Source organism: Humulus lupulus, chromosome 3, assembly GCF_963169125.1.
Source record: "Humulus lupulus chromosome 3, drHumLupu1.1, whole genome shotgun sequence".
NCBI lineage: Eukaryota > Viridiplantae > Streptophyta > Magnoliopsida > Rosales > Cannabaceae > Humulus > Humulus lupulus.
The window spans coordinates 98,129,183-98,148,304 of NC_084795.1; positions in this window are offsets into that span (position 1 = coordinate 98,129,183).

Sequence of the window (19,122 nt, forward strand, 5' to 3'; positions counted from 1 at the left end):
GCTCTTCAAGTCGAGGTTGCGGAGGCCAAAGCGAAGCTGCTGGAGGCCGAGGTTGCTATTAAGGAGGAGAAGGTGGACTCGATATCCTCCATGGAAAGCATGCTATATCACTACTGGGCCTTCAACCAAGATGGAAACTTCTCATTTCTGGCTTCTGAAGTGCGGGATCCATACCTCGATAAGTTCAAAGATCGGATCCTACAAGAGCAGTCTGAGACCGGGGATGCTTCCACTATGGGCGATCAAGATACCGAAGAGGTTACATCCTCAGAGCGCCCTGGAGGGGCTTGATTTTCTTTTTCTTTATCTTTTTTTCTTTTTTCTTTTTTTTTTTGTAAACATTTGTCATTTGGCCTGACGCGAGGTTATTTTTCCCCAAGATAATTTATTTATAATTCATATATCTACTTTTTTATCTATTTGTCTTTTCCTCGATTGTTTCTCATGTTTATGCTTTTGCACATTAAAAATCTTAGGAATTGACTTTTTAGATCGGGATAGTTATTTTGAATTTTGTTATGTCCAAAATTAATTTGTTGATTTATATCATACCTGTTAAGTATCAGGCCTTGGACCCATTTATGTCCGGGATTTTAAATATTTCAAACTTAGTCCTTGTTAGGTCTACTACTATCTCGAGCTTCTAAAGAAGCCTTCAAATTTTCAATTTTGCTAACTTCTAAGTTTTAGATCTGGTTGTACCCAGGCTTTTAAATGATGTAGAACTTAGTTCGTGCTAGATCTATTGACACCTCGTGTTTTCTTAAAAAAAAACATTGGTTAATCAATTTTACTAACTTCTAAGTTATGGACCTGGTTGTATCCAGGATAGTTTGTGCCTGGTTATGTCCAGGATTTTTAATGATTTAGAACTTAGTTCGTGCTAGATTTATTGACACCTCATGTTTTCTTAAAAAAAACATCGGTAAATCAATTTTACTAGCTTCTAAGTTTTGGACCTGGTTATGTCTAGGATTTTTGGTGTTTCAAATGTTCTGATCCATCTCGGGTTATATGCCCCCCAAGTAACCAGAAAGTGAACTTTCTCGGGTGCTTGGACAAAGGCTATCACACGAACTAATACCTAAATAAACTATATAAAAGACAAGAAAGACATAACGATCCCCTCATTTCTTAATCAAATGGCTTTTATAACTAAGCCTTACATAGATGGATGGTATCATCATTGATAATATTTCTTTAAGTGCATGGCGTTCCAGGTTTGTGGGACTGTTTCTCCACTAAGTCAAGCTAATTTGAAAGTTCCTTCACACACGACCTCAACTATTTTATAGGGCCCTTCCCAGTTCGGACCTAAAGCACCGTCTTTGGGGTCCTTGTTTTCCAAAAAGACCCTTCAGAGGACTAGGTCGCCCAAACCAAAACTACACCTTTTGAACTTGGAATTAATATAACGAGTGATTTTTTGTTGGTAATGCGCGAGCTGTAGTTGTGAATCCTCTCGTTTCTCATCAATTAGGTCGAGAGATGCATTGAGCAACTCATTATTCTGTTCCTGGTTGAATGTTTGGAGCCTCTGTGTGGTTACTTTTGTTTCGATGGGAAGGACGGCTTCACTTTTTAAAGTCAGGGAAAAAGGGGTGTGTCCCATGGAGGTCCGGTGGGAGGTCTGGTATGCACATAGTACCTGTGGGAGCTGCTCAGGCTAGACTCCCTTGGACTCGTCTAGCCTTTTCTTAAGACTCGCCTTGAGGGTCTTATTCACGGCCTCGACTTGGCCATTGGCTTGCTGGTACGCGACCGAGGATAAACTTTTAATTATGCCATGCCTTTCATAGAACTCAGTGAAGAGATCACTATCGAACTGAGTTCCATTATCTGACATGATCTTCTTCAGAAGCCCAAACTGGCACACAATGCTCTTAACCACAAAGTCGAGGACTCTTTTTGAACTGATGGTTGCCAACGGCTCGGCCTCTACCCACTTTGTCAAGTAATCAATGGCCACCACCGCATAGCGAACTCCTCCCTTTCCCGTAGGCAAAGCCCCTATTAAATCAATTCCCCATACTGAAAATGGCAATGGGGATGAGATCATTGTTAGCCCGACCGGTGGAGCTCGTGCGACTGTGGTGAATTGTTGGCACTTGTCGCATTTTCAAACATGGGAGATGGAATCTTTTGTTAAAGTGGGCCAAAAATAACCCTGCCTTAATATTTTTAAGGCTAGGTTTTGCCCCCAGCATGATCCCCACAAAAGCCTTCATGTATTTCCTGCACAATAGTTTTAGCCTCCTCTGGCAGAACACATCGTAGCAGAGGCAAGGAATGGCCTTGTCGGTACAATGTTCCATCCACTATCACATATCTTGGAGCTTGATAGAGTATCCTTCTCGCGTCTTTTCTTTCATCAGGCAGTTTTCCTGTTGTAAGATATTCTATCATGGGTGTCATCCAGGTCAGCTAGTGTCAATCATCTCGACCTCCATCGAGCTTCCTACCACGCTTGGAATTTCCAAGAATTCCACTGATACTACGTTCAAAGTCTCAGCTTCCTTGGAGGTGGAAAGCTTCACCAAAGCGTCTGCATTAGCATTCTGCTCACGAGGGATTTGTTCGACGGTGCCAAACTCGAATTCTGATAGCTCTTTCTTTACCTTGGCTAGGTAAGTTGCCATCTTGGTAGCCCGCGCTTGGTATTCCCCTAACACTTGATTGACCACGAGCTGAGAATTGCTATAACACGTGATGGCACTGGCCTTCAATTCCTTTGCCACTTTAAGCCCAGCTAACAAAGCCTCGTACTCGGCTTCGTTGTTCGATGCCTCAAACCTGAATCATAGTGCGGTATGGAATCAATGTCCTTCCAGAGAAACCAATATGATCCCAGCTCCGGACCCATTCTCATTAGAGGAGCTGTCCACGAATATTCTCCACAACATCTGCACTGGTTCTTTCAAAAGCTCTTCTTGAAATCTAGTGCATTCAGCCATGAAATCAGCAATGGCCTGGCTTTTAATCGATGTTTGTGGTTCGTACAATACTTTGAACTAGCTGAGTTCGATAGCCCATTTTAGGAGACGTCCCGACGCTTCAGTTTTTTGTAATACCTGCCTACGATTCGGGATTGAATGGGACTGGAAGTACGGCCTAAGCTTTCTCGAGGCTAATATCAGGCCTTACGCCATCTTTTCCATTAGGGGATACCGCGATTCAGCTTTGAGAAGTCTTTAGCTGATATAATATACTGGTTTTTGAACCCGATCTTCTTCTCGAACAAACACGGCACTGGCTACATTTTCTGTCATAGCCAAATAGATAAATAGGGGCTCCCCTACCACCGGTTTAGACAATACTGGGGGTTCGGCCAAATACATTTTTAGATCGAGAAATGCTTATTCACACTCCTCAGTCCATTCGAATTTCTTATTCCCCCGGAGCAAGTTATAGAATGGCAAGCATTTGTCCATGGACTTTGAAATGAATTGATTAAGGGCTGCCACTCTTCCAGTCAGGCTCTCAACTTCTTTACGCGAGCTGGGTGAAGGCATTTCCAATAACAATGTGATTTTATCTGGATTTGCCTCTATCCCCCTTATATTGACTATGAATCCCATAAATTTTCCAGACGCCACTCTGAAAGTACACTTCTAGGGATTCAACCTCATGTTATATTTCCTCAGGACCTCAAAACATTCATTTAGGTCGGATACATGGTTGTTGGCAGTCTTGGATTTGACTAGCATATCATCGACATACACTTCCATGTTTTTTCCAATCTGACCAATGAACATTTTGTTAACTAACCATTGGTAGGTAGCCCCGGCATTCTTTAATCTGAAGGGCATGACTTTATAACAGTATACGTTTGTTGGAGTCATGAAGGTAGTATGCTCCTGGTCCGTAGGATCATCACGATCTGGTTATATCCAGAATACGCATCCATGAAGGACATGAGCTCGTGCCCTGCAGTGGCATCTACCAACTGATCAATTCTCGGCAATGGAAAGCAATCCTTGGGACAAGCTTTGTTCAGGTCGGAGAAATTGATGCAGGTCCGCCACTTTCCATTTGGCTTCGGGACCAGAACAGGATTCGCGACCCAGGTCGAATATTGCTTCATGAATGAACCCGCCTTTTAATAATCGAGCTACTTCTTCCTCCAATGCCTCAGCTCGAGTTGTTCCTAAACGTCTATGTTTTGGGGATTTCGCAGGTACGCTTTTATCTACATTTAGGGTGTGCATGATCACACTTGGGCTTATTCCCACCATGTTTTCATGAGACCAGGCAAAAACATCTAGATTCCATTGCAAGAATTTATCAGCTCTTTTTTTCACTCATCATCAAGATATTTCCAAATCTTAACGATTCTCTAAGCATCCTTGGGATCTACATATACCTCCTCAAGCTCTTCGATAGCTGGGAGCTCTGATCTATCCTCGCCCATTCGTGTGTCAATATCATCACTTGGGGTGATGCCTCTACCCTTGGTTTCCTAAGGTTCTTCTGTCCCAGAAGCAACTTCCACTTCCTGGGACTCCTTGCATCCATCATTTATGGCCATTTCTTGCTGCCCGGGTTATGATATTCCCTTCATGGAAATGCTATAGCATTCCTTAGCAGTGAGCTGATCGCCCCTAACAATGCATATTCCCACAGAGGAGGGGAATTTTATTGCTAGGTGGCGGATAGAGGTTGTGGCTTCAAACGTCATCAACGCAGGTCGGCCCAAAATCCCGTTATAGGCTGTTGGACAATCGACGACCACAAACTCAAGGAGTTTGGAGACAGTTCGTGGACCTTCTCCAAATGTCACCACCAGTTCGATTATTCCGATGGCTGCTGATCCTTCATTAGAAAATCCATATAGAATCATGGAGGTTGCCTTTAGGTCGGTTACAAATAACCCCATTTTTTCTAAGGTGGACCCAAACAGTAGATTCACAGAACTTACATTATCTACTAGTATCCTCCTAACTCTTCGGTTGGCGAGCTGAACCGTTATGACTAAAGGGTTGTTGTGCGGGAATTGGACATGGCTGGCATCTTCCTTCGTAAAAATGATCGATTTTTTTTCTAGCCGCTGGTACTTTGACAGTCGTTGATCCAGGACAAACTCCACTCCATTGTGGGATTCCAGCTCGTTGATATACCTCTTCTGGGCACCTCTGCTCGTGCCTGCCATGTGAGGACCTCTGGAAATGGTTGCTATATCTCCACCTGTGATCGGAGGAGGGTTGTCCTGATTCACCTGACCTCCATTTTAATTAATTGGAGTCTCCAGAGTTGATGGAATGTTTTGTCCAGCGGGCTGTCTGGGAGTTCCTCGATTCCGGACGTACTGAGCCAATGGTCCTGCCCTGATGAGAGTCTCAATCTCATCCTTTAATTGTTTGTAGTCATTAGTATTATGACTGATATCATTGTGGAATCGGCAAAATTTTGAGGGATCTCTCTTCGCCCTTTGATTCTTTAACAGTTCTGGCTTCTTCCACAGAAGGCGAGCAGAATTCGCTAAGAAGATGCGCTCTGTAGTATCCGTGAGGTCGGAATAAGTCGCATAGATGGGTTTAAACTTCTCCATGGACTTGTTTTTCTTTAACCCACTCTGACTGCCTTCACCATTTCCCTTTCTTTTGCCACCCCCTTGGTTATTCTAGGCAATGGTCTGAGCTATAGCACCAGCCACAGTTGTTTCCACTCTAACGGGTTGAACAAGGGCCTAGCCGGTTCTTGCAACAGAAGCTCGCGCTTCTTCTAGATTAATCCACCTTTGAGCTCGGTTCAGGAGCTCATCCACGGTGTTAACTCCCTTTCTTTGTAATTCATGCCATAGGTCGCCTCCCACAAGGATCCCTGTTCTCATTTCCATGAGTTTGGAACTTTCATCGGCGTCTCTAGCTCGTGCAGCAACGCTGGCAAACCTACTCAGGTATGCTTTCAAAGGTTCTTCAGGCTGTTGCTTTACATTTTCCAGGGATTCGGCCTTAATCCGAGCCGCCTGAGAAGCCCTGAATGCTCTCTTGAAATCAGTAGAGAAATTCTTCCATGAGCTGATGGAGTGCTTTCTGTATTGTTTGAACCATTGCCTAGCCGGCCCAATCAGAGTGGAGGGGAATATTAGGCATCTTAGCTCGGGTCCAATGTTGTGGGCCATCATCAGGGTGTTGAACATTCGCAAGTGGTCAGATGAATCTCCATCTCCATCAAATTTTGATAAATGGGGCATCCTGAAACCCGACGGGTACGCGGTTGCCGCAATGTTTGGGGCAAAAAGCTCGAGCTCATCCCCTGAATCATATTCATCTTTTTCCTTTTCTGATAGAAGTCTTTTCATTAGCTCCTCCATCTGGGCTAACCTTTCGAGGGTTTGGTCTTTGATTCCTTGGTTATTCTAGGGCTGTTCCACAGCTCCTGTCCCATCATACACGTTCGGCGGGTTGTTGTCCCTCCAAGTTCGAGCTTGGTTTGGTGGGACATTCCCGTTATCATGTACTTCGAAAGGACCTCCCTCTTGACGAGTGTAACCGAATCCATTTTGGGTCGAATTTCTCCTCTGTGAGTTTAGGTGATCTCGAAGATCGGCCTAGAGATCGACTTGAGGGCTTTGAGCCAAACTCAGGTGATTTCTCAAATCTGTATCGGACCTGCCACTTTGATGGCCCTTAGTCCAATAACTACCATTGGAGAAACTTAGGGCCTGCAGCTAAGGATGAGGATCTGGGACATTGTCGCGTGTCCACGGGGCATAGGAAGGGGCAGCGGGAGGAGGATTTCTCCTGCTGTCCCCATAAGCGGGAACATTTCGCGCAGAACGAGGCGGTGTTGGATGTATTATGGACGATGGCATGCCTAACTGGCAAGGCGATTCTTGTCCCATCCGGATGAACCAAATTTTCCCACGGTCGTTCTGCTCCACCATTTATAGCTCTCTGCGTCTGGCGATCTGATCATGATGGAGGAGGGTTGGCTGGAACATGTTGTCTTTGTGAGTTTGCCCCAGACCTTCCCCATGGGCTGCCGCAGGTGTTTTTCAGGCGCAAACGACGGTGGTACTGAACTTGGGGTCGAGGTCCTAACCAATCGGCTGACTTGCCGTTGACCCCTGGGAGGGCCATCTGGCTAAACATTTTGGTGATCTTGTGCCATGGGCGCAGAACTTGGGGTCGAGGTCCTAACCGATCGACTTGGTCTGGATCGGCTATCCCGACAGGACTTATGAGACCCACCTTATCTCTTTCCGACATTAACGTCAGTTCCTGGAGGGGGTAGCCGAGCCAAAACCTCCTCAATTTTCTTGTTTGCTCTGGCCAAATGGCTTCTTAACTGCCTATTTTCCAGTTCTACTGCAGTCAAGTAATCCGAGTGCAGATTCAGCGGCAATGACGCTGAACTCCCAGTGTCTCCGTGGCCCATCGGTTGCTTTCTCGATTGTTGTTGGATTTCAGAGCTATGCTTGGCATAAAAAGCGGTATGGTGAGGCTCTTGCCCACCAAGCTGATCCATTTCATTGTCATGCCTCGATCGAGTGACCACCATGTTGAAATCTGACTGGGATTTTGATGAAAGCACTAATCTGCAACTCTCAATGAAAGCACCAAACTATTGATGCAGTTTTTAGCTGCGAGTGAATTATGAAAATAGCTGGGATTGATTAGTGCTTAATGGTAAACCGTAATAAGAAAATAATACTTAAGAATACCATAAAAGAACTCTCAAGAACACTTGTCATTTTTTTTACGTGGTTCGGAGGTTAAAATCCCCCTAGTCCACGAGTCTGTATTATTACTGTTTGTCTCTCTAAATTTTTACAGAGTTTTTTTAGTATTATCAAAAACCAACCCTTTTTCCTATCCATGATCTCAGAATTTATAGAGAAAATCCCTAGATAGGCCTTGGGGTCATCACGTGACTTAACCCTCGGTGTGACCTGTGCCACACTTAGATTATAAATATTACAATATATTCAAAGGAATGGTCATATCATTAGGTAGAACTAATCATGGATCCTCAGAGATAATCGGACATGCGATGCCTGATCATGCATGATTATATTACATGTCTGGGATTTCAGGGATTTGCAGACATGCTATGTCTGATCATGCACGTCTATATAACGTATCCGGGTTTATAAAGATCCAAGGATATGTCTCGTGCGTATTACTTTGCATTTCCTAGCTCGTGCTATTGATCTAGGGTACCACGCTGCCTTTGTGGGGGAAATACAGACTTATGAGTCATCTACTACAATTCTTTACTTGCCAGCTGTACACGAGCTAAATAAAAGACTCGTGCTGAATCTTAGGATACACATATGTATAGAATGATTTTAGATTTTGAAATCTAAATATTGATATTGGACTGATTGACTTTAATTTTTTTTTATTATTTGAGTCAAGATTTTGTCTAATATATATTTATGTTTCTTGAATCGTATGAATTTTGAGTCATTTTATTGGGTCATTATATATATATATATATATATCTTTATATAAAAAGTGTGTAGAAAACGAAAATTCTTTATTTTAAAAGTTTTTTTTTGTTAATGAATATTTTAAATATTTAATGGAATACACCTCTAAAACTAATTAAAAAATTATTTGTTAATTATATTAATATAAATTCAAATATTATAAAATATTATTAATATAAGACTACATATTTAATAATTATGTTAAAGTAAATTCAAATGCTATAAAATGTCATTATAATAATAATAATAATATATAATAGAAAACTAGATATTTAATAATTATATTAATATAAATTCAAATGTTATAAAATATTATTATGATAATAATATATAATCTTAATTTTTTATTAATTATAATAATATGAATTGAAATATTATAAAATATTATTATTGTAATAATATTTAATACAAGACTAGATGATTAATATTTATATTAATATAAATTTAAATATTATAAAATATCATTATAATAATAATAATATATATATATAATACATCATTTTAATTTTAATTAAAAAAGATTATCATTTATATTTTTTTTTCAAAAATGTTTTTTTTATATTTGCGGCGAAAGTACCTAAATTATTATATTGTAGCACTTAAGTACCCGAGTTTATTTTTTGGCAGCGAAAGTTCTTTCTGTCCATGTTTTGGTGCAGTTTAGTGCAGCTGTTTGTTTCGTTGATAAGTTCGCCTATATGGTGTGAAATTTTCTTATAACTTGGGTACTTTCACCGCAAACATCTCTTAAATTGGGTACTTTCGATGCAAACATCTTTTAAATTTGGTACTTTTGCCGCTAATATCCCTTTAATTTGGTACTTTTGTCTGCGTGTTACTGACGAACTTCACGGTAAGAATTGGAGGTTGTACCAAACTGTACCAAAATATGGAGGGAAGGTACTTTTGCTCCCAAAAAAATAACTTGAGTACTTAAGTGCAACAAACGTAATAATTTGGGTACTTTCGCTGCAAATAACCCTTTTTTTTTAACATTTATCTCCTATAAAAAATAAACAAGCTTATATTCTCCAATCATTAAGGTGTAATTTGAATAATATCATGAATGTTTTGTACTATAAATAAGTAGTTTGTGATCTCAAATGTTATCGTATATATATATATATATATTAAAAACCCATATACAATTTTATATTTTTTTAAAGTCCATAAACAATGTTTTGATTTAATTTTTCTTAAATATGTTTATGCCATTATTTTATATATAATATTTTTTATTTATTTGAAATTTATATAAAAATCATATAAATTTAATAAAAATAACTAATCAATTCTGTAAATAAAACTAAGCAAACGTGCATTGCACGTTGCTTGTATCTGTTGGGGTTTTATGCCCTAATTAAAACTCAATTTCTTTGTAATCTCATTTTATTATCAATAAAAGAATAGAAATCATTTTTTGACTTGATTAATCACTTTGTTCACATGTTTTATTTTCATGATTATTTGTTTAATATAAACTTCTATTAAATCCCGAGCATTTGGCTAATCATATTCATAGTGACGTAGTCACAGTGGAATATAAACAAGATTATATGTTCCAACATAAGTTAGTCCTAAGATTAGTCAGTCGCAGTGTTATGTTCTTTCCAGAACATTAGCAAAGTAGATAAGATCGGATGTATTTGTTACATCAGACTAGACCAATATTGACAATAGATAGGATAAGTAAACATACCGTTATAATCTATTCTAGTCATATCATATAGTTGACCATAGGTCAATTCAATCTCAATTCTGTGTGGTTAGTATTCTAACTGATTGTATTATTTGATTTCTTTGACTTGTTCATTGCTAACTTACCCTACAAACTAGCCCATACTTACATCTGGGGAACTCGGTGGTATAATTGAATGGGAGTGTTAATCATAGATATGAACATATATAGCTTCTAATGGAGAAGTGAAATGATGATTTCCTTTTAGTTTGGTTCAAGGTGCTAAATGATAGAGATCACATTTCAGTAATTAATATTAGTTTACTGAAATATCATTTACAAGGAACTAAGTGTTTTAAAGAGAAATACAATGAGGGGTAAAATGGTATTTTAGTCTCATCTCATTGTGGACCGTCTATAGAAAATTGAGTGATAATTATGGTTGTAACAATGGATAATTAATAACGTAATTATATTGTATATAGAGCGTTCTCTGAATTCAAGAGTGCAATTCCGAGTCTTTAGTGGAGTCATGAGAAATTAATAAGTTAGTAAATTTATTTGTTAGATTTATGATAACTTATTGGAGCTTTATTTCGTAGACCCGTGGTCATCATTATACCTTGGATAAAATCATCTAGATAGTCTCAATTAATTGATTTAATCATCAATTAGAATTATCAAAGTTGACCAGGTCAATTTTGGATAGTTTCATAGAGTTGTGTAATTTAGAGAAGAGAAGAGAAATTAGCGTAGATTTATTAATTAAGATAAATTTGTGTCTAAATTAATAAATAAGTTTAAATCAAGGTTCAAATTAAAAATAATTAATTTGATAAAGGATTTAAATAATTATTTAATTAATTAATCAATAGAAAATAATACAGGCCTTGATTTTAAGTCCAACGAGCTTATAATTAAAAGATGAATTTCACAGGTCTATAGCCCATGAGAATTTCGACCTAGGGCTGATAATTGGCTATTATTTTATTGATTTTTTAATCAAATACGTAACCTAATTGAGCTTATAAAAGGAATACTAAGTGAGAGTTGAAAACATAAGTTTTAGATAAGCAAAAGACGATCTGAAAATCTATTTTTCATATTCTAGGGTTTTAGAATCTCTCTACAACATAAGTCATTTTCTAAGCCTCAATTTTCTCTTCTATTCTTCTTCTCTTTGTATCTATCTCATGTGTTTAGAATTGCCCACTCTAGTCTAGGTGATTCTAAGGATACTTTGGAAGGTTGTAAAGAAAATTGAAGAACGATTTAGTTTCTTGGTGATACCCTGCGATAAAAAGGTTACAAGGGTTAGAGAAACTAAAGGAATGACTCATTCATTCTGCTGCACAATAATGTATGTGTTCTTATCATTATCTCTATATGAATTCTATTTTAGAAATATGTTCTAGGTTTTCTAATATTAATATGTTTAATATACGATGTACATGAAAATAAACAAGATCCTGAATAAATTTTCTCAATAACTGGTCTCAAAGCCTTTGGTAATCTTTGTGTTTCATGCATGAACATGGTAAAATTGAATTATTTGATGTGTTGAGTAAATTGATGGATTTCATACTTTTTATGCTGCTATTGATTTTTGTGTGATTATTAGTATATTTGAGTTATTTTGTTGTGTTTTCTTTATAAATAATTTTTATATAATGCTTTATTTTATGTAAAACATGGTAAAAATTATTTAGAAAATATTTTTGGCTTGAAAAATCACACAAATTTATTATTTTTTTTTTCTTTCGGGCAGTGGCCACAACCTGGGTAACTGCGGCTAGTGGTCGCAGCCACCATCAACCCCTGGTCACGCCCAACACGCATATTTCTGCCCAGATCGTCCTGTGGTCGCAGCCACCAACTTTCACTGGTTACGGCCTGCGATAAATTTTTCTTAAAATTTGATTTTTGAATATATTTTTGAATAGGTTAATAGAAAAATATAAGATCTTTTGTATTATTTAAAAATATATTTGTTTGAAATACGATATTTTTGCTGTTTGATCTTTTAAAATATATATAATTTCTACAAAGATTCAAATTCAAATTTAAAAATAGGTTAACTAATTAATTTTAAATATTTAATATATTAAAATATTATAATTAAGTTATCAAATATTACAAATAATTTTTAAATACTTGATATTTTTTGAGATATTTTATTTGAAAATAATAATATCTTATTATTCTATAGATTTTAATATATAAATAATTTGAAATTTGAAAATTTGTTGACTAGATATTTTTATTGTTATTTGAATTTATTTAACTGTTTAAGATATATTTTTTTTCAAAAACAGCAAATGATATTTGTTTTAAAAATTTATAAGTGGTTAAATTTTTTAAAATATCATGTTTTTCAAACCAATTAATAAAATATTTTTTAATAAATGAGATTTAAATTAACTATGATTAATTGTTGTTAAATTAAATTAATATTTTTCAAAATGACATAAACCAAGTTGATTGTTGATAAATGAAATTTAAATTAACTTTTGTTTTTTGTTGATAAATTTCATATAAATTGACTTATTTTTGTAAGAATTTAATTAAGGGATTTTTTCATAAATATGCCTTTTTAGCTATTAATATGCAAATGCAAATATATGGTAATTAAACTTTTCTTAGTTTGTATGGACAAATTTAATTAAAAAAAAAAATCAAATTATGGGAAAAAAATATGGTATAATAATGATTTTTTACAAAAATATGGCATAATAATGATTTTTTTACAAAAACATGGGGAAAAAATCCCATAGAAGGGAATACAAGTTTTAAAAAGCCATAAAATAATACTTGTAAAAAAAAGCCATATTTTTTAAAACTTTATTGAAAACCCCATATAAAATGTAATTTTCACTTTAATTAATTTGAATTTTAGATAAATTCTAGAAAATTAATTGTGGTATTTTTGCATAAATTCATAGACTTGCTCATATAGTAACATGATTATGCATATCCAATTATAACATGTATGTTTGCACTATATGTGGTATTTTTGTAATTGAGCTTAGATGCATATAGTGGCTCATATGTTTGCTTAATATATGGAGTTTGCTAAATAAAACATTCAAAAAATGATAGGTTTTATTTGGGCCCATTAGAAAATGTAAAGTTTAAATTCCTCTCTTGTGTGTGGTTCCACTTGTGAAGGCTCATTTGCTGTTCATGGCTATAGTAGGCCTACTCAATTAATAATAATTAATAAAATGAAGGTTTAAATTCCTGTCTTTTGGACCTTGTGTGGAAGTTATGGGGCCTTTGTCGTGGGAACGACATACTGGACCCAACCCTCCTCCATGCAAGCCCAATTGTTAAGGCTCATTTGCCTGAGTTGGACTTAATTGTATATGTTCATTATATTACTTAAACTTAAATATTGGCAACAAATTAATTCTAAATTAATTGAATTTGTTTCAATGTGACACTTTAGAATTAATAGGAAATTATAGGATTTCGGTTTTAAAATTTTAATCTTATAATTTTTTGGAGAACCATAGTCATTAATTTTCGAAAAATAATAATAAAATACTGAGCTTAATAATATAATGAGCTTGTTTTAAGAATTGTATTCGATCTCCACCGTTGGTTTAACAAGTTCAATAGCTTAATATGGCCTCGAGACGCTTTGATTCGTCCCCCTACGGAAGTGTTCATTAGTTATTTTGAGAAGGTTAGATTTCGAAAGATAGATAATTATAGGTCAAATTCTACTAGACTCACTCCTACGGTGACTACTAGAACTAAATCTATGATTATCGAAACTGTGGGTCTAGCTCATAAAATAAGAAAAAAAATTCCTATTTTGATCAAATAGTAGGTTGTTAATAATGGTCTCCATTATTAAATAAGTTTACAACTTTATTTAACTAGTGTTATTTTTTTCTCTCGCCACCCGGAACAAGGATATCATAGATTAGTTAAAAACCTAAAGAAATAGAGATATGGTTGTTTTTGGTATTTTTTTTCTCATATCTTACATATTTTTTTTATATATGTTGTGCTATTTCTTGAAATCTGTGTGAATAGAAGTCTTATTGATTTCTATTTTATTGATAATTTGTAGTACCATTGTGGTTGTGTCTACTCCCATCCTTTCTCAATTTTCTATGGAGAAAATCACTGGAGAAGACTTCCTTAAATGGAAGCAAAACATCAATATTGTGCTGATTGGTGACAACTCCAAGTTCGTCATGATTGAGGAATCCCCAGAAGTTCCAGCGAAAGGAGCTCCCAAGTCTGTAAGAGATAAATATGAGCGTTGGCAGGCGGCTAATATCAAGGCACGCCACTACATGTTGACTAGTATGGTCGAAACTCTCAAGACAAAGATGGAGACTGTCGAGACGACCTACGAAATCATGGATCGACTCCAAGACATGTTCGGTGCAAAGTCTATACAGACTCATTTTGAGGCCACCAAGAAATATGTCAATGCTCGAATGGCACCATCTCCACATGTTCATGATCAACTTAACTATGGTCTGACGTAGCTCATGAATGAGCTTCAAACTTTTGAGTCTATCATGGGTGGACCAAGTAAGGGAGGAGAAAAGAAGACAAATACTACTACTGTTGCTGATCCAGCTAAGGCTGAAGCTAACCTAGCTTCATCTTCGAAAGCTGGAAACAAGAGGAAAGATGGACAAAACAACAACCCCAAGCCTGCAAACGCTGCAAAGACGAGTGCACAGACACCTAAGGGGAAGAACAAGAAAAATAATAAAGTTAAATGCAAGTGCTTTCACTACAAAGAGAAGGAGCATTGGAAACAAGATGCCCCAAGTTTCTAGCAGCGAAAAACAAAGGTAATGATTATAGTTCATTTATCTTGGAAACATGTGTTTTAGAGAATGATAAATCTATTTGGATTATTTATTCTAGATCTACTAACCATGTTTGTAACTCTTTACAGCTTGTTGAATCATGGGTGGAAGTGGATGAAGGCGGCTTAAAGCTTAGAGTTGGGAATGGAGTGTTCGTTATGGTCTAAGCTAGAGGAAGAGCTCGCCTAAAGTTTATAAATAAATATTTAATCTTGAAAGATGTATTTTTTATTCCGGATTTTAGTAAAAAATTAATTTTAGTTTCCATGTTACAATCAAAAAGATTTGTTATGACTTTCACCAGCTTTAATATATATATTTCTTTCAATGGATCACAATTGTGTATTGCATGTTTGGAAAACAGGTTTTATATTCTGCGACCTAACGAACCACTCGCGCTTAATAATGAATTATTCAAAGTTGCTAAACCTAGGACCAATAAACTTCAAAAGACCGATGACGATAACATGACGTATTTATGACATTTTAGACTAGGTCACATTGGCTATGATAGAATTCAAAGACTTAAAAAGGACAGGCCTTTGAGGGAACTCACCTTAGGTGAATTACCTGTCTCTAAATCTTGTCTATAAGTCAAACTGACCAAGCGTCCATTCTCTGCAAAGGGTGATAGGGCCAAGGAACCACTTGGACTTGTTCATTAAGATGTTTGGGACCTTTAAATGTACAAGCCAGGGGTGGTTTTGAGTATTTCGTCACTTTCATTGACGATTACTCTATATACTCATGTCTTTACCTAATGCATAGGAAATCATAAACATTTTTAAAGTTTCAGGAATTCCTAAATATGGCTGAGAACCAATTAGGTAAAAAATTAAAGATCTTGTGATCTAATAAGGGTGGAGAATATTTGGACATGCAGTTCCAAGATCATTTAACTGAACTTGGGCTTTTATCACAACTTACTGCCCCAGGTGCTCCACAACAAAATGGTGTAGCGGAACGCCGGAACAGAACTTTATTTGAAATGGTTAGATGCATGCTTAGTTACTCAACTCTACCAACTTCATTCTGAGGACATGCAATTGAAACCGCAAACGACATTCTCAATGTCGTGTCGTCCAAATCAATCCCCAAAATACCTTTAGAATGCTGGAATGGTCGTGAACCTAGTTTACGCCATTATAGAATCTGGGGGTGTCCTGCCCACGTCCTAAGGAAAAAGGAAGGAAAGCTAGAACCGTGAACTGAAGTTTTCATGTTTGTTGGCTATCCTAAAGGTACTCGGGGTGGAATTTTCTATAGTCATTCAGAAAAGAAAGTGTTTACTTCTACGAATGCTACTTTTCTAGAAAATGACTATGTCCAAAACTTCAAACCGCGCAGCAAAGTAGTTTTAGAGGAGATGGTTGAAGAATTGACTCCAACCAATGTTCCATCGTCATCAACGCGAGTTGATGATGAAATTCCCACTCTTCATGTCCAACTGACGCAAGTCAATTTAAATGAAGAAAGTATCATTGTTCCTGAGCAAACAGTCACAGAGCCTCGTCGTAGTGGGAGGGTTTCTAGGAATCTAGTTTTCTATGGTTTGGATGGTGAAACCAATATGGTTGTTGATGACACTGGTGACGATGATCCGTTGTCTTTCAAACAGGCAATGGCTAGCCTTGAAAAGGAACTATGGCTCAAAGCCATGAAACAGAAAATGGAGTCCACATACTCAAATTTCGTCTGGGATCTTGTGGAAGCACCTAGTGAATTTAGGGGCATTGGTTTTAAGTGGATCTACACGAATAAACAAGGTGTTGATGGATATATCGAAACTTATAAAGCTTGATTAGTGGCAAAGGGTTATACCCAAAGAGAAGGTGTGGATTATGAGAAAAATTTAGTCTGGTAGCCATGCTCAAGTCCATTTGCATCCTCTCGACTATGAGATCTGGAAAATGGACGTCGATACATCTTTTCTTAATGGGAAGCTTGACGAAGTCATTTATATGGATCAGCCAGAAGGATTTAAAGTAGCTGGATAAGAAAGAAAATTTTGCAAGCTAAATAGGTCTTGGAATCTTAGGTTTGATGAAATAATCAAAACATATGGATTTATTGATGAGCCTTGTGTTTGCCAACTAAAGACAAATTAGATAGTGGTCATGGTTTTTTATGTAGATGATATCTTACTCATTGGAAACAATGTTAAGAAATTGTCAGATGTGAAGAATTGGCTGAGCACTCAATTCTAGATGAAGGATTTGGGTGAAGCAAGTTATGTTCTAGGTATCCAGATCATTAGGGATAGAAAGAACAGACTCTTAGCTCTATCTCAAGCATCTTACATTGATAAAGTGCTTGAATGTTTCTTAATGAAAAATTCAAAGAAAGGACGTCTACCGTCCCTCCATGGAATTCATCTTTCAAAAAAGCAGTCTCTCTAGACTCCTGAAGAGGAAGATCCAATGAGAAAAGTTCCTTACGCATCTGCAGTTGGAAGTCTGATGTATGCTATGTTGTGTACTAGACCATATATCTGCTATGCAGTGAGAGTAGTGAGCAGGTATCAATCAAACCCAAAACCGGAACATTGGATAGCAGGTAAGCATATCTTGAAGTATTTAAGGTGAACTAGGGATTATATGCTAGTCTAGAAGGGTGATGTTCTGAACCCTGTAGGATACACCGATTCAGCTTTTCAAACTGATGTCGATCACAGGAAGTCTACTTCTGGAATGGTGTTTACTCTTGGGGGTGAAGCTGTGATATGGAGAAGTGTAAAGCAGTCTGCAATCTCAGATTCCACCATGGAGGCTGAATACATAGTTGCGCCAGAAGCAGCTAAGTAAATAATCTGACTAAAAAAGTTTTATTCAGATCTTGGTGTTATTCTAGAAATAGATCTTGTATTGCATATAGAGCGTTCTAAGAATTCGAGAGTGCAATTCCAAGTCTTTAGTGGAGTCAAGAGAAATTAATAAGTTAGTAAATTTATTTGTTAGATTTATGATAACTTATTGGAGCTTTATTTCATAGGCCCATGGTCCCTATGGTACCTTGGATAAAATAATCTAGATAGACTCAATTAATTGATTTAATTATCAATTAGAATTATCAAAGTTGACCAGGTCAATTTTGGATAGTTTCATATAGTTATGTAATTTAAAGAAGAGAAGAGAAATTAGGGCAGATTTATTAATTAAGATAAATTGGTGACTAAATTAATAAATAAGTTTAAATCAAGGTTCAAATTAAAAATAATTAATTTGATAAAGGATTTAAAAAATTATTTAATTAATTAATCAATAGAAAATAATACAAGCATTGATTTTAAGTCCAATGAGCTTATAATTAAAAGATGAATTTCACGGGCCTATAGCCCATGGGAATTTCGACCTAGGGTTGATAATTGGCTATTATTTTATTGATTTTTTTAATTAAATAAGTAACCTAATTGAGCATATAAAAGGAATACTAAGTGAGAGTTGAAAACATAAGTTTTAGATGATCAAAAGACGATCTGAAAATCTATTTTTCATATTCTAGGGTTTTAGAATCTCTTTACAACATAAGTCCTTTTCTAAGCCTTAATTTTCTCTTCTATTCTTCTTCTCTTTGTATCTATCTCATGTGTTGAGAATTGCTCACTCTAGTCTAGGTGATTCTTGTAGGATTAGCTTATACAGATTCTTTATTTATTTTCATATATATCTAATATTAAACAAATTAATACGAGATAGCCTAAAACATGTTCCTAAAATTGAATTCAAAGAGAAACAAAGAATAGAATACTTACAGTATACGCAGCTGAATGAAACAGTCATTCCTTCAGTTTCTCTAACTCTTGTATCCTCTCTGTTGAAGAGTATTATCAAGAAACTGAACCGATCTTCTATTTTCTTCACAATCATCCAATGTATCCTTAGAACCACCTAGACTAGTGTGGGCAATTCTCAACACATGAGATAGATATAGAGAGAAGAAGAGAAAATAACAAAGAGGCTTGGAAAAGGATTTGTGTTTAGAGATAATCTAAAACTATCAGAAAACCAGTAATTAAACTTATGTTTTGACTTCTCTCTAAGCACTCCTTTTATAGACTCAATTAAGCCATTTAATTTAATTAAAAAATCAATAAAATAATTTTTAAGCCCTAAGTCGAAATTATCATGGGCTTTAGGCCCGTGAAATTTCCCATTTGATTATAAGCT